General features: G+C 43.6%; 1 non-coding gene across 1 annotated transcript; it reads right to left on the bottom strand.

Annotated features, from left to right (window-relative positions):
- Window positions 1–5,863: 5,863 nt before the first annotated feature.
- On the bottom strand, window positions 5,864–5,982 carry LOC118612179. Its single transcript, XR_004954797.1, has one exon. It is a non-coding gene; the product is annotated as a 5S ribosomal RNA (ribosomal RNA).
- Between the last annotated feature and the right edge of the window lie 11,428 nt (window positions 5,983–17,410).

The raw sequence follows: 17,410 nt of genomic DNA, 5'->3' as shown, positions 1-17,410 counted from the left end.
AGAGATTACCACAAACACACTTCATTATCTACTCTGGGCATCTCCTCTGCAAGTCAACCATTAGACCAACAAGCACAGCACTCAAGAATGTATGGATTTTTAGTATTTTAGTTATCGTTGCTTTTGACTCTGAAGTTAGTAATTATTAGGAGAGATACACCATTCCTAGAACCAGTGATCACCTAACAAGTAAGAGGTACTGGGCAATAATGCTAACAATTACGTTTTTAAAAATCAGAATCTCCATTTTTTTAACAGATAATTCATTCACATGGTTCAAAATTCAAGAGATACAAAAGAGTATACAACAAAAATTATTTCTTCTACTCTGTCCTATCATAGATCTTCTGGTTATGCGAAATACTTGCGCGTATACATTTTTCCTCACTACCAGCTTTTTGCTATACCCTACTACACATCTGATCTTGATATGCTTTTTTTCACCTCACAATCTATTTTAATACATGTTCCACATCAGTATGTTAAGGAACTTTCTTCATTTTATTTGTTACATGATAGAGATATACTGTAATTTATTTAACCAGTTCCCTTCCAATATCTTGATACTCAAACAGTACTGTAATGAATAACCTTTGCATATAGCATTTTATATATGTGCCAGAATATTTGTAGCATAAATTCCTAGAAGTAGATTAGCTGGACCAAAGGGCATGTTTATTTTGAATTTTATTAGCTGTTGCCAATGCTCCCTGTGGATAGGGGTGTGTACCGATTTACCTTCCCATCAGCTTCCTTGTATCTCAACCAACGGTATCAGCTGACTTTCTAACCCGATTTGGAAGCTGATGAATAAGATCTCAATGTACTTTTAGCTTGCATTTTTCTTATTATGACTATGTCTGTATCATTTTTTTTTTGAGTCCTCAGTGCTATTCATACTTTATCTCAGTATAAAAAAATTAACAGCAACAATAATAACAGTTGACACTTATGCGGTGGCTTACCATCTGCCAGATATATTATAGACATCTAATTTAAGACTCTCAACAGTCCTGTGCTGAGGTACCATTATTATTCCCAATTTACAAATGGGGAAACTGAGGCTTAGAGTGTGTCGATAGTTTGCCAAGGGTCTCACAGCAATAAATAGAAGAGCCAGGGCTTGAACCTAGAACTCTCTGACCAAAAAGCCAATGTTCTTAAAAACTAGGCAACTTCGCCTATTACTCAACAGCCACATGAAAAAATAGAGGCCCTCAGGCATCGACTCCCAGATTCCTTCCTTGAAATTCCAAGAAAGTAGCTTGTTAATGTCCTCTCACATTCTTGCCTTCTTTTGAAGTTAATGTCTTCTTAAGTTCTTGCCTCCTTTTGAGATGTGCTCAGTGGGGACCAAACTGCCATGTGGACCAGGTCCCACAGAGATGAGACATTGACTGGAGGCTCCCGGAAATACAACCAGGTGAGAAGAGTAAGTGGGCATCTCAGTGGACACCGGTTCACAAATAGCAACCTCAGGCCTACAGGTGAGAGAGAAGTAAAACTCAGTTAGCAAATATTTATCGAATGTCTACTGTGTTCCAGGTACAGTTCTAGGTTATTGGACACAGCAGTGAATAAGACAAAACAGGTGCCTAGTCTCAAAATATTTAGATTATATTGGACAATAAGTAAATAAGAAAATTCTTAAAATTGATAGTAATAAGTACTATACAGAGGGTTAAAACCATATAATTTGGGAAAGAGGGGCTACTTTGGATTGGTTAGTTGAAGACAGTCTTTCTGGAGCAGGTACCAGCTGCACTGAGAAGTAAATGACATGAGGAAACCAGCTATTAAAGCTCAGGGAAGAGCATTTCAGGCAGAGGAACAGCCAGTGCCAAGGTCCTAAGTTGGGAACAAGCCAGGTGCATCTGTAGAAGGAAGAGGCCCCTTTTCCTGAAGGCTGGAGGAAAGAGGTAGGGAAGTGCTGGAAGAGACTGGAATAGTAGGTGTGGCCAGATCTTACCTCAGGGTTCTGTGGACCCAGAAAGAGAACCTGGACCATACTATGTCCAGTGGGAAGCTATGGGAGGTTTAAAAATGGTTGCGGGGGAGGGGCGGGGGAGGACGTGTGTATGTGTGACATAATCTGATTTCATTGTTTTTAAAAAACAATCACTCTGGCTGCAAGGAGGAGAGCCGATTGTAATGAGGCAAGACAGTAAATTCAGAGACCAGTTGGAGGCTATTGAGGTGGCTTAGACAGAGATCATAAAGGCCTGGACCAGAGTAGTGCTTCAAGGGTTCAGGGACATCAGAATCCTCTGGAGGTCTACATCCCCAGAGTGTCTGATTCTGGAAAGGACTCTAAGATTTTTACCTTTCTAACAAGCTCCCAGATGATGCTGATGCTGCTGGTCTGCAAACCATACCTCAAGTAACACTGGTTTAGATTGAAGATGGAAGAAATGGAAAGATTTCAATGTATTTTAGAAGTAGAGTCAAAAGGATTTACTGATGGATTGATTTAGTGGACAAGTAAAAGAGAAGAATCAAGGATGACTCTAGGATTTTGATTAAGCAGCTGAGAAACAATTACCAGAATATACTGAGAGTCGGAAACAAAAGGAGGGAAAGAAAATCAAGAGTTCTGTTTTAGGCATGTTAGAATTGAGAGGTCTGTGAGATATCCACATGGAAATGTCAGTCACGGGGCAAGGAGTTCTGGTGTTGGAGTGAGAGGTCAAGGCTGGGGAGGCCTCAGCATAGAGGGGTGGGCAAAAAAGGGGTTCTATGGAAAGTAACCTCACAGGGTGATCTAATCATAAATTCCTAACTGAGCAGGTCATGGTGGGCGGTCATGCCCCAGGCCTGTAACTTCTTAAGTGGAAGTGTCTAAGCCAGACCTATCCATTGTTCTTGTATATCTAGGTTAACACACCTTTGAGACACTAGAAGTAGTACCGCTCAAAGGGGGTATTAACCCTCAAGGGAGCACAGAATCTTAACTATTCCTTAATCCAAACCCTGCCTTGCTTTCTCCCACCTTCATGTAATCTTCCTTACATTCCTTCCTTAATTTCAAATGCATAAAAGAAACTGTAAAATTGTCATTCTCCGGAGCATTAGAGATCTCGCTTCCTGGCAATTGTCATCAGCTTTGTCTCAAGTAAGTTCTTATAATAAAAATTCTTTACATGGGATTGCAAATTGGTATAGCCACTATGGAAAACAGTATGGAGGTTCCTCAAAAAATTAAAAATAGATATATATGCCTTTTGACCCAGTAATTGCACTTCTGGGTATTTATCCAAAGAAAACCAAAACAATAATTCGTAAAGATCTATGTACTCCAATATTCATGGCAGCACAATTTACAACAGCCAAGATATGGAAGCAACCTAAATGCCCATCAACAGATGATTGGATAAAGAAATTATAATTCATATACACAATGGAGTATTACTCAGCCATTAAAAATAATTAAATCCTACCTTTTACAACGACATGGATGGAACTAGAGGTTATTATGCTGAGTGAAATAAGTCAGACAGAGAAAGATAAATACCATATGATTTCACTTATATGCAGTATCTAAGGAACAAAAAGAACAACCAAAAACTAATCAAAAACAGACTCACAAATACAGTGGACAATTCAGTGATGAACAGAGGGGAGGGGATTTGGGGGCTGGGAGAATGGGGTGAAGGGTTAAAGAAGAACAAATTAGTAGTTGATAGTAGGGCATGGGGAGTATGGCAGAGGGAATGCAGTCAGCATTAATATGATGGCTGAATGGAGGGCCAGGGGAGGCAGGGAGCAATTGGGGGTTCATTTTATTACCATTATAGATGTCTAACCGATGTACTGTACACTTGAAACTAATTTGAATAAATTTATTTTTAAAAATTAAAAAAATTATTTACAGATTTGAATGCTTCTTATGTCAACAGAGATGAGATTTAAAGTATGGGACTGGATGACATGGCCTGGGGAGAGAATGTATTTGGGGAAGAGCATGGGACAGAGCCCTGAGCACCCAGCATCTAGAGGTCAGGAAAGGAAGGGGATTCAGTGGGCACGAGGACAATCTTTGATGTCAGGAGGAGAAGCCTTTTGTGAAAGAGGGAATGGTCAGCAGTGTGCATGGAAGCAAGATCCCTTACGAGACCCAGAAGCAGAAGAGGGCGCCGCCCCGGAAAGGAAAGAAGCAGCAGAAGTTACCGAAGCACTGCGAGAATCCATAACTCTCATAGGCTCAGCTGGATTCTTCCCACACGTGATTACCCATCGACTCCAAGCGGGAAGGCCGTGCTTTCCTTTCGGAACAGTGAAGAGTGTGGAAACCTCAGATGTCACAGTTGCCTCTCCAGCCAGCCTTGGGTCCGGGAGTGGTGGCCACACTTGAAGAGGGAAAGAAAAAGACTAAGTTCTGGGAACTGGGACTGGAAAGGAAAATAAAGGTAGGAAGCTGTCTTGGGATTCAGAAACGGCCCGGGATGGCTCATTAGACAAGTCTGTACCATTCTCGAAACTACCTCTCTTTCACCTCAAAGAAACATCTCTACTTCTATCCATAAGCAACTCTTCACCCAGTGTTTGTGAGCCCTGGGCCGCCTGCCGAAGCTGACCCCTGGCTCCACCGGCCGTCTCCTCCCTCGTCTGTATTTTTGATGGCTTCCTCCAGCCTGGCTCCTTCCCCTCAGACTACAATAAGCCACTCCAGCCTAAAAGAAAGCCCTGCTCCTCCACCCTTCCTCCCCCGCAGCTACTGCTTTCATTGCTTTTACCCCAAACTTCCTACATCGATGCTCATGCTTCCTCACTTTCTTGTCTATACCCACTGGAATTTGGCTTCTGTCCCTGCCACTGTCTCCACAGCCATGGCCAACTCCTAATGATCAAACGCAGGGCCTTCTCCTCCGGGTCCTCGCCCCAGGTCATCTCTCTGCTGCACTTCGCTCTGTGCCTACCCTTTCCCTCTGGAAACTCTTGCCTCCTTCTCTTACAGCCCTCATATCTCACACAAATGCTTTCCTTTCCTCGGTGTGGCCTCCGTGGTCCTTGACCCTCTGAGTTCCCTAACTGGTGGTCTTGTCTCTTTCTCTGCTGTATCTTAGGTGATCTCATCCATACCCTCCCACAACCACCTGGCTATGAACTGATGACTGCTGACAACCTGTACTGGTATCTTACAGCTGTCTATGTGACACTTCGATGTTCTGCAGGGATGTCAAAGTTGTCCAAAACAAAATCTAGGCCCACAGTTTGCACTGAATAAGTGTATACAGATGCTCCTCAACTTACAATTGGGTTACATCTCATTAAACCCATCATAAGCGGAAAATATCATAAGGCAAAAATGCACTTAGTACATTTATCCTCCTTAACGTCATAGCTTAGCCTAGCCTTAAGCATGCTCAGAGCATTTACATTAGCCCACAGTGAGGCAAAGTCATCTAACACAAAGCCTATTTTATAATAAAGTGTTGAATACCACATGTAATTTATCATGCGTGTTGCTTTCATACCATCATAAAGTCAAAGAAATCCTAACTCAAATCACCATAAGTCAGAACCGGCAGTATTAAGTACATGTTTGTCGAATTAACTGTTTTCTCCTTGCCCGCTCCTACCTCCTACATATTAAAGAAAAATCAATAAACAATAAACAAAACACAAACGTCTCCTCTTTCTGCCTGGGTTAATGGAACGACCTAACTCTCTCCTCTCTCACTTCATCTAATTGGTCACACAGGCATGCTGATTCTCTCTCTCCAAGATTTCTGGAATCTCCTCTTTTCTCCTTGCCACGTCTACTCCTCTGCTAGTCTCCTCTCTCCAGCTGACTAACACTGAACCTAATTCAGTGGTTTTCAAAGCTGGCTACACATTAGAATTACCAGAAAGATTTTTTTTTCCCCTATAGCACCTGGTCTTCCTAGGTGGTCTTCTATCCAAGTACTAACCAGGCCTGACCCTGCTTAGCTTCTGAGATCAGATGGGATCAGGTGTGTTCAGAGTAGCATGGCCATAGACTGAAAGATTTTTAAAATCTTGATACTCAGCCACATCCCACACTAATCAGAATATCTAGGAGTGAAGCTGGAGCCCTGGCATGTCTAAAAAGCTCTACAGGTGATTATAATGTGCAATCGGATATGAGAAGCACAGACGGTTTCCTTCTCCAGTATCTAGTATTTCCCTCAAAAAAAAAAAAAAAATCTGATCTGGTCTTAACACCTCTGTTTTAAAACTTTAGATAGCTCTATATACCTTATAACCAGATTTTTAATGTGGATTACAGGGTCAGGGCATCTGAGAACCCCATTAAATCATACAGAAAATATTGTGTATAGGGAGAGGCTTTGTCCGTTCCCAAATAAATCTGATTCAAAAAAGGTAAAGATATATTAGCTAGGTAGTAGTTAATAGCTATTCAACACATACTGTGTACCAGGCACTGTCTAAGCACTTTATACACATTAGCTCATTAACATTCAAAACTAACCCATAACTATGAGTATTACCCCCATTTTACAGATGATGATGAACTAACTTCCCCAAGTCAACAAGCCCTTGGAGCCTAGACTCAAACCCCAGAAGATCTACTTACTCTTTACCATCTCCCTGGTTTGCAGGAAGAGTCCAAATCCTTTAGCAGAGCAAATAAGGCCCTCTACCATCTGCCTAGCTGGAGACGGCTCTCCTCCCCGACCCCTGCTCTAGCCACCGCTTCTCTCCAGTCTCTGAAGAAATCATGCCTCTGTCCCCACATGCGCTGTGATGGCTCTTGCACTTGTCCTCCCTGCACTTCCCTTCCAGGAGAAATCCTACCTACACTTCAGAGCTCAGCACAAGTGCTCCCCCGATTCTCTGAAACTTCTCTTCCCCTCGCACTTTCCCAGACGACATTAATTATGGCACGTGTAGCATCTGATGATAGAGAGTGGTGCTCATGTCCACCCCCTGTCAAGCAGAGGAAAGTGATGGTACCATGTTCATTTGTGGCTCTCCAACATCTTCCAGCACCCCAGCCCGTTGAAGGGGATCAATGAACATTCACTGAAAATAATGTAAGTGTGCTTTCTCCTTGCTAGGGAATATCCAGATTCTAAGCTAGGGAGTGGGACTTTCTCTTCTGACAATGACGTTTAGGATGTTCTTATGTTGCCAGGCTGTCCCTACCGGTCTCACAGGGTTATTGTTAAGACTCAATGAAATAATTATTTTTTTTAAAAAAAACACTTTGTATTGTTAAATGCACTATGAAAAAGAAGGCCGGATTATTAACTGACCCTCCGCTCACGTCCAGTGGTGAACGGACCATTATGAATGTCAGGAAATGCAGACTTAACAGCCACCAGCTACATGCCTTTAAAAAAGTCTGTCATCGCATTGGCATCTCCTGCTCTGAAACAAACAATTTCCTCATTGCTGTGGCATTCTGCACAGCTGAAACAGCCACACCAGGAATGCTCAATTGAATTAATACTCACTTAAAATTAGTTTTGTAAAACATGTCTGAAGTGCCTTCAGAGGTTCAAACGAAATTGCTTTACAGAGATGAGGGAAAAGAGGCATCAGGAGTGCAATTGTCCATACACAGGCCGTCACGAAGCTTCCTGACTTTAATGGTATCCTATTGAGCTCACCAAACAGAGCACTTGGGAAGAATGAGATGAAACGGGTCTTTTAATGAAAACTGTCAAATTGTAGCAAATTCATGAAGTTTGATCTTAATTTCGAAAGTTCTCATATTTTTTAAGTACTCTTAAAGGTTACCCTAGTTTGCCCCACTTGCTAATGAAAGATTGGGAAATTTCATTTGTGGGGAGTGATTTCCAAGCCCAATTATACAGTCTGATGACAGAGAAAATTGTTTAACTGATGATGGCATCACATACTAAGCGTCATAAAGTGTGAGGCATTTGGCAATTTACCAACAAAGGAAGGAAGGAAAGAGAGAAGGAAGGAAGGAAGGAAGGAAGGAAGGAAGGAAGGAAGGAAGGAAGGAAAGAAGAAAGGAAGGAAGGGAGGAAGGAAGGAAGGAAGAGAAGGGAAGGGAAGGAAGGAGAAATAAAAAGAAAACTAAGATTGAAAGGAAAGGATGACAGGAAACATGACCTGATTCCCCATCGATGAACAACTCTACCTAAAACCTCTGAGTGGGGTTCTGTTCTGGAGAGCTGACTCTGGGAGCAGTGTCCATCCCAGAGCTAGTCCCCTGTGGTCCAGCTACCTGACCCCACAGTGGGCCCAGGGAAAATGGCTAAATGTGAGTGGAAGTGTTAGTCACTAAGAATGTGGGCCTTCTTGGCTATGGAGCAATCACATCTAAGCATAACACAGGGAATCTTCTCTTAGCTTCAGTGAGACCTGCACTTTCCACTGTGTCCAGGGTCTCACCTGTACTGTCGGGTGCTGGCCGACATGTGTGCTCAGTTACTGCCATATGTCCAAGGATGTACGTGGCCTCCTGAAGAGGTTAGGCCTTGCCTTAGCTGGATGGCTTTCTGCTTGGGATCCTTATACTGTAAGGCTTACTGCGGTAGACATAATGGTAACCAGGACAGACTCCGTAGGACTGAATGAGCTCCCCTTGGGTTTCTCAAAACTTATCCTAAGCAGAACCCCCAAGAAGGAAAGGAAATATAAGGAGGAGGGAAGAATGTATCGTCATATTTGTCTGTCCCTGACTAAACAATGATTGGAGTTTAAACAGCCATCTAAAACCTTAGCTTATTTTTTTAAAAAATGCTTAAATCCTTGAAGGAAATGTGGCCGTATACTGAGAAGCACAGAGTGGTTTTATGTGCTATGTGAATGCTTTGAAAGTCAGGACATGTCACATTCCTTAGTAACAGCACAGTGATACTGTAGCAACAGGTAGGGTCCAATAGCAACCAAGTGTAGACATAGTCACTTTGGGGGAACTCCGAGGAGTAGAGTAGTGGTGCTCTTCGTTCCAGCTTGGAGAGCCAAGTGTGATTTTTGCACGGTGCTCCTCTCTGTAGGGCAGTTGTAAACACTAATGAAATTATAAACTACTGAAAGCTCACAAAACTGTTACATAACTCTTTTTGTGTGTGTGCCAATTCTTTTATTGTAAAATATACATCACAACATTTAACATTTTAACCACTTAAAGTATATAATTCAATGGCATTAAGTACATTTACAATGTTGTATAACCACTACCATTTTCACAACCTGAAACTCTGTACTTATTAAATTTCTCATTTACCCCCTCCCTCCTGCTCCTACTAACCTCCATTCTACTTTCTTTCTCTACGAATTTGCCTACTCTAGGTACATCATACAAATGGAATAATATAATATTTGTCTTGTTGTGTTTGTCTAATTTTACTTAGCATAATGCTTTCAAGTTTCATTTTTGTTATGGCACAAATAGGGACTTCATTCCTTTTTTACTGCTAAATAATATTCCATTGTGTGACTATACTATAATTTGTTCATCCATTCATTTTTTGATAGACATGTGAGTTGCATCCACTTTTGCCTATTGTGAATAATGCTGCTGTGAGCAATGGTGTATAAGAATTTGAGTCCTTGCTTTTAAATCTTTGGGAATATACCTAGATGTGGAATTGCTATACCATATGGTAATTCTATGTTTAACTTTTTGAGGAACTTCCAAACTGTTTTCCACAGCAGCTGCATCAGTTTACATTCCCACCAACAATGCACAAGGATTCCACTTTCTCCATATCCTTGCCAACACTTGTTTTTTTGTTGTTTTGTGTTTTGGTTTCTTTTGTTTTGAGTAATAGCAATCCTAATAGGTTTTGTAGTCTTAATTTGCATATTTCTAGTGACTGATGATGTTGAGCATCTTTTCACATATTTATTGGCCATTTGTATATCTTCTTTGGAGAAATGTCTATTCGCACCCTTTACTCATTTTTTTAATTAAATTCTTTTTTCTCGTTAAGTTGTAGGAATTCCTTCTATATTCTACTTAATCCCTTATCAGATATATGATTTGCAAATATCTTTTAACCTTCATCCAAAAGAAAGTAGTAATGTTATAATTCATGGCCATCAAAGTCAAGGTATTTATTTGGCTTTTCAAATGCTAAAATGAAACCCATGTTGCCAGCTGGGAGACAAGCTTCCTTCCTGCTGGCACTGCAGAAATGGGGGCAAGTAACCAACAGCAACAGGTGGCTAGAATGAGAGCCCAGCACGGATAGGGCGGGTAGGGAAGGACGACCAGAGCTGCGGTCTTGTTTCAGAAACTTGAAAGGTCAAGGCAAAGACCCTGGGTTCTCCTTCCTCGTGTCCCTTCCGTCATGGATGCTGACCAGGAAGCTTCTTTTGATTCCTTCTCCCAGTGCCCACTGGAAAAATCACTTACTGAATTGACCACCTCCCAACCCTTTTCTCCAGCAGGGAGTCAAGCAGATGTTTTAGGCCAGGCTTTCCTTTTACTTTGTTTCTAGAGCCTCATTTATCTGAGGCTGACAATGGAGCAGGCAATAAGATGGCTGAAAGTCCACAACTTTCCAAAATAGAGCTACAGTCAAGAATGTGGGCTCAGGAGCCAGGTGCAGTGCTACGTTTAAGCTCGGTCTTTGAAGCCACTGGCTGCATCTGAATCCTGGATCCTCTGTTGATGAGCCCTAGGATTTGGGGAAACCACTTCTCTGTGCCTCATTTTTGTCATTTGCCAAAGGGGAATGATAATAGGATTTACCGCAGAAGACTGAGGTGATGACTAAATGAAATGGATGGTTCCTGGAATGTGCTTAGACCAGGTATAGCACGTTGTAAGGGCTTAATAAGCATTAGTTATTATGGTCCTCGCTCCCTCGAAGGTTCCTCTAAAGCTCTGGAATTGACACATTCCAATGAGGAATGTTGCTCCTCCTATGATTTTCTGCTCTGTGCCTTTCCCGGGTGGCTGACTGCATGGTCCACGAATAGGCAATGATGCCACCAAAGGCGTACAGCACCCATATTTGATAACATTAGAAACTGAATCATGGCACCCAGATACAAAGAAAGAGAAGAGGGTGTCCAGAGGAAGGTGGGTCACTCAGAGACACCTTGTGGAGAGGACTGACAACACTATGTGATATTTTCCTTGACCACCTAAAACGGCATCATCCTCACCTGGGCACATTATATAATTTCAGTGTCGTAGCCAAGAGCCAGTTATGGTGGTGGCAACTCAATCAGGAACAGGACCGGCATGGCCAGGAAGGGCTGCTTGAATAGACACCCGGACTCAGTCCAGAATCGCTATGGCAGAGGTGCTAAGAGCATGGAGACTGGAGTCAGGTGGCCTAGATTCCTCCCCTGCCTGTGATACACATCAGTTGTGTAACACAGGCAACTAGCTTAACCTCTCTGGGTCACAATTGTTACCGCCTGTAAAATAGAGATATAGTATTACCCACTTCATATCGTTTTATGAGTGAAAAAAGAGTTCATGTGTGTATAGGACATAGAACAGAGCCTGGAATTTGGTAGGAACTCTCAAAAAAAAAATGTTATAGTCTGGACTCAACAACCACTGAACACACAGTCATGGAAGAGAAATATAACAATCAAGGAGAGTCAGATGGAAAGAGTGACCCCAGATCCCCCAGGCAGAGAGTCTGGCTGTGCAGGGAGTAGATAGTGAGGTGCCAGGCCTTGGTGGTGGCACTTAACAGGAGTGGCTCCTTCACTATCACACAGAGACACTTGCAGCCAGCTGGGTAGGGGCAGGAAGCAGAGGCGAGGAAGGATAAAGAACCCTCACTAGGGCTTTTTGGGGGGAGGTGCCCTGGGGAGGAGCGCTCATGCTGCTTAAAACATCTTGGAGGAACGCCAGTTTATACTTGCTCATGACTTAAACAACATCAGCTTCATCTTTTTTTTTTTTTCACCTGCCTTTAGCTTGGAGGTTACATTAAAATAAATTCTAAAATCTTCCCATAGCTCTTTACATCTCTGTAACTTCCAAATTCGGTTAGTATCAGGCAGTGGCCAAGGGTAATGCCTTTTTATGTGTTTGTCAAATGAATTCAGAGTCCGGAGTCTTTGGCTAGAAGTGAATGATAACAATCTATTCAAGGGTATTGGCGTTTCCACTCAGGGAACACAACTAGGCAAAAACCCAGCAGTGCTCCAAAGAAGAAAGAAAAGTTAAAAGTTCTTACAGTAAAAAGTACATTCTTGAGAGTTATCAGTCCTCTATTCTTCACCCTAGGATAGGTCCAGGATGGTTATTAGTCAGATGTTAGAGGGACTGGATAATGGATATCAGGTGGGTGTTAGGTGGCCTGGATGAATGAGTCCTTTAGGGGTATAATCAGAGGGTTATCTGGAAAGTCTGGTCTGTGTTCAGATGTATATCTAAGCATTGACAGAAGACTGGAAAGTTCAAAAAGTTTGTTTCCAGGCTAGTTAGAATAAGAATAGAGACTTTCCTCATGCCTCAGCCTTCATGATGTTAATGCTTTTAGCAACTTGGTTAAAGTGACTCCATTTTACATATTCTCTATCTTCATTCTTTCATTCTTTCCAGGGTCTGCTGTTTGTGACCCCACTCAGTGACTCAGGAACACTTCGACCCCCCACGCTGGGGTTTCCAGGAGGTGAACTGCCAATTCTCAGGTTTCAAACCCCTTTGGGTTTGGCATTTGGCAATGGTTCCCTTCCTGGCTCAACTGGCATTTCCTGGAGCCCACTCTCATTAAATTCATCAGCTTGAAGAAGCAGCAGTATAGCGTGATGCTCAAAAGCACAGACTCAGATGAGAGTCAAACCCGGTATTTAATGGCTGTGTGAGTTTAGGAAAACGACTCCATCTTCCAGAGCCTTAGTTTCCCCATCATCAAGATGGGAATTGCCCTCCCTTTCCAGCCACTGATGTGAGAATTACAGGAGATAAAGGAGCAGTGCTTAGCATATACCTGGCAGAGTGAGTGCTAGATAAATGAGAGCTATTATTAGCAGGCATCTGATAGCTCAGCTAGGCCCTGCAGCTGCTCTTTTGAATCCCTACTCCTACTCCCTCCTCCCAGTCGCCAGGTTTGAGCAGTAGGATAATTGCTAATGGGTTGAAGTCTGGGTGGGGCACAGGTAGATTTAAAATTACAAACTAGTTTGTGACTATTTCAGTCTGGCAGATTGTAGGGCACTATTTGCCCTAGGCAACAAAATGTTGCTGTTTTGTGAAGTAATTTGAGTTGGGGGCGGAAGTGGGGACATCATGGCGGGGTCCCAGATGCTGGGCTCTGTTGTTGGCTGATCTAGGAAAGAACTCTTATGGGAGCCACCCACGGGAAGGGGGAAGTCAGTCCCTCTCTGTTCTCTATGTTCTAGCTGGATTACTTTCAAGGGCTGTGGACAATTGAGCCAGAAGCAAGAGGATCTAGGATTTGTTGTTGGCGCCAAGGAAACCAGACTCTAAATTGCTTGTTATACTCGCGTTTGCAAAACAAAACAGAACACCCAACAACGGAACAAACCCAGGTGTCTTTGGCCAGGATTAAGCAGAATGTTGACTTCTGAAGCAAGTTCACAGAAACAGTTGCTATAAGGAGGGGAGAGGTATTTGGGTACCTTTCACAGGACTGGAATGAGCTCTACTTGTCTTCCTGTCAGAAACAAAACAAAGAGATCTGGGGTCCTCCAACTGCAAAGGAAAACAGTCTTTATCTCTCTGAGTTTAGCCTTCGCCCTTCTCATGTAGCTAAGTTAATACAAATGAAGGACACAAGAGGGTCAAATGTGCCCATGCTTGTCTCTTAGCTAAATCCAGGCTTTCCTTGCTAAAGCAATCTTTTAGGACAGTTTCAGGTGAAGCAAAGCATTCTCCCTGGAGTTCCTTGGGGCTGCTGCCCTTGGGCCCCAAGACCCTCCGAAGGTCTTTTTTAGGGGACTAGGAAGCATTGAGTTCCAGTCTCCTCGCTTCATGAAAGGTGTGACCGTATAGCTGCATTGTACTTCCTATGTTGCATTCGGAATCCAAACTGGAGCTTTCTGCTGAACTGGAGGGTGGGGAAGCAGAATGAAAGGGAATTGGGCAAACTAAGAAAAAGGAACTTTCTCTGTGGCATTTCTAAGTGGGACTGTGATTATCCAGATGCAGATATATTATCTGCTCTAAAAACAAAACAAAACTTGTGGGATTTTTTGGTCTTGATTAACCTTCCCTGGAAATCTTGTAAGAGAGTCTGTGGTATTGGTTTCTCTCTCTTTCTTTTCCTTTCCCCTCATCTTTCCTACTTTCTTCTCCTTTGCTTCTCTTCATGAACGTTTTTGGAGGAAGGCAAATTGGCTCTATCAGCCAATTTCAGAGCTCGAATATGGAAGCAAAGATAGTTGGATGTGCAAACAGTGTCACCACTTCAAATCTTGAAGAGTATACTCTGACAACCATACTCTGAACAGAGCTGTCCCAGAGCAGCAAGAGAAGTCTTGAGCCACTGGCTTGTGGGCTCTTCCTGTCTAAACCTCAAGCTCACCAACTAACTCTCCACAGGTCTCTTGGGGCGATCTCAGAAACAGCCCACTTGACCCAGTCGTCTCTGCTCTGACCCTCCCACAGTTGTCCATCCGTGCCTGGAGTGTCCTGGAGTGTTGTCATCAAGACCAGAGTGGTTAAAATGCTGTGGGTACATGCAAGTATGTAAGGTCCCTGGGCCTGTAGCTCTCCAATGACCAGGCAATACATATCAGAGCCCAAAAGGACCAGAAAAGAAATGAAAAGGGAACCCCAGAGTCTCCTCTTCCACAAGCCCCTGGGTACCTTCTAATGAGGTGGATGGGTAGGAACTTCTCACAGAGGGGCTAGGCTCTCTACCTTGAGGGAGACTCAAAAATCCCTTTGGTACACAAGAAAGCAAGAGCTGGAATTTCCCTGGGACTTCTCTTGGGTCACTTGCCTCTGCTTTGAGATTGGAGGGGAGGCACCAGGACAATGAGAAAACCCTCCCCTCATACCTGCTCCTGCCCAAGAAGAAAAAAGCTTTTCCTCCTTTATACATTGGATCCTGTTTATCTGTTCTTTTTGTTTTTCTGTGTGTACATGGGAGACACACACACACACACATAAGTAGGGTTGTTGTTATTGCTATGGAGATTTTTTTTTTTTTACAGTTAAACAAAGGCATAGAAGAACTCTCACTCTCAACTTTGCTCAAAGGACATATCCTTGAAGGATTTCTGGAATAGTGTTGAAGTGAACAGAGAATCCCCAATTACCCCAGCCCCTCCACACATGGCAAACAGACAACATGTCCTAACCCAGAAAGCTAAAAGTCTTGTGGAGTGCAAGCAGATAATTGTGTGAAGGAGGCCAAGAAGAAACAGCAAGTGTAGCAAGGCCACAGAGAGGCCCTGATGAATCACACCAACAGTAGCTCATACTGTTTTGCCTGCAGGCACTGTGCCCATGCAGTAAACAGATTATCCCATTTGAATATCACAGCAGCCTTCCTAGGAGTCATTATATTTATGCCCATTTTACAACTCATGAATCAGAGGCAGCTAGGATAGTGGCCCAATGCTCAGTTTCTAGCCACATAGTCAGGTTCAAATCCTGACTCCATCACGACCTGGCCATGTGACCTTCAGCATACTACCTAACTATCCTAATGCTACGGTTTCCTCTACTGTAGTTTGGGGAAAGTAATAGTACCCAGAGTTTGTGAAGAGTAAGTGAGAAAAGAGACATAAGCTGCTGAGGGCAAGTACTGTGTGTGCGTGCACACAGTAAATTATCTTCTGTCATCGTGACCATGTTTACCAAGCTGGGAAGCCAGGGAGGCAGAATTAGACCCAAGTCTTCCTGCCCCCAAGGCCTCTGGGTGTGCAGGTAGAGTCTAGCAAGCAAAGAGCAAAGAGCCGCTGACAAAGCTCTGAGGGCACGGCCTTGCTTCTCCTGCTTTGCGTGCCTCCTGCTCACGCAGGTCTAGGTTTTCCCTGCCACACAAAGGCCGAGCCACATCTCAGACACCCTCTGGCATATCCATCAGCAGTCAGCCACAAACAGACAGACAAAACCTGTGAGTTCCCATCTTTCCCTGCAGTGGCCAGTTTATGGTGCAAAACCCTGCTCCGAGAACTGATTCTGGAAGGCCTTCGCTGTACCTTCCAGGCCTGGTGTCCTGCCAAGCACTATGCTTGGGGTGGCCTCATTCTCCAGGCCGGGCTTCTCTGGCACCACTCCTTTCCATTAACAATTCAATGAGCTCTTTCTTCAGCCCAGCCATGCCTCTGCAAGGCATGACTTGGGCTTGACTCACCACGTTTAAGCAGTGGGATTGCTGGACTCCAATCACCAGTGAGGGTGGCTGCCCTCGCTGCTGGGCCGGCTGCTCTTTCTCAGGTATTCCCCTGGCTCATCCCCTCACCCTGGTAACTATTCCCATTGCTTAAGCAATGCACCACCCCCACTCTGACCCCCCACCCCCACCCCCGCCGCCTCCCCTGTCAGGCAGGGCTACCCTGAGCTCAGGGGAACAGACCATGAATTCAAGCCGATGTCTCTGCTTAGTGGAGTGGCTTGGGGGACACCAAAGAACTACCTCCCCAGATCTCTTCCCCACTGATCGACTTTCCAGCGTTTACTGGCATTCCTTTAGGTTATATTTAGCCTAAACCTGTGTTCCAGGTTGCCAGGACACACCTGTTATTCTGACAGCTGTTAACAGGGTCCCTTTCCCTCCCCAAAGTGTCCTGGTTTGGGTCTAAGTTATCTGGTCCTAGTTTTAATACATTCTCTCTCTGGAGGGGGGTTCTTGTTAAGATGCACATTGCATTTGCTAGTCCAAGGTACAGAAAAGTACTTGCAGGTACTTGGAAGAACTGCTCTAATTGTTCATTTGGTGGGAGTGTAGGGAGGAGTGAAGGAGGGGAAAGATTTCAGATCACGGGCTTCAGAAAAGATCTGTGCCTTCTGTCCTTACCTCCCCTGCCAACCACGGTCCGGTCAGGCGCCATCTTCTGTGTTTTCTTACTTTTCCGGGATGGCAATTTACCCCAAGATGGCAGTTGTCTGATGATCTGCCAGACTGTCTACCAGACAATAAGTTTCCTAAGGGCAAGGACTACATGTTATTCAGTTTCCTATCCCCAGTGTCTAATCCCATGTTTGTCACATAGTAAGGATTCATTAAATTTTTTCCCTAAATGAATGAATAAATGAATCTGAGACTCAATCTCCTCATCTGCAAAAGAGAAAACCTAGCCTTTCAAGGTGGTTGTGAGGCTTAGAGATATTTACATAAACTGTTCAGCACATGCCTAGCCAATTATAGATTTTCTTTAAATAATAACTGAGATGCTATGTTATTATTAGTTACGCAATCAACCTAAAAGCAGTCCCACTAAAATCAAGCTGGAAGACTGGAACTATGCCATCCAGAGTGTTGCCATCTTATTACAATCTACTTTTCCTTCTCTAGGCTGTCTCTAAAGTGCAATGTCAATTGGGTTCTACTAC

The sequence above is a fragment of the Rousettus aegyptiacus genome, unplaced genomic scaffold (assembly GCF_014176215.1).
Source record: "Rousettus aegyptiacus isolate mRouAeg1 unplaced genomic scaffold, mRouAeg1.p scaffold_m13_p_15, whole genome shotgun sequence".
In the NCBI taxonomy this organism is placed as follows: Eukaryota; Metazoa; Chordata; class Mammalia; order Chiroptera; family Pteropodidae; genus Rousettus; species Rousettus aegyptiacus.
The sequence above is the reverse complement of the archived record's forward strand: the minus strand, read 5'-3'. Positions and strand labels throughout refer to the sequence as shown.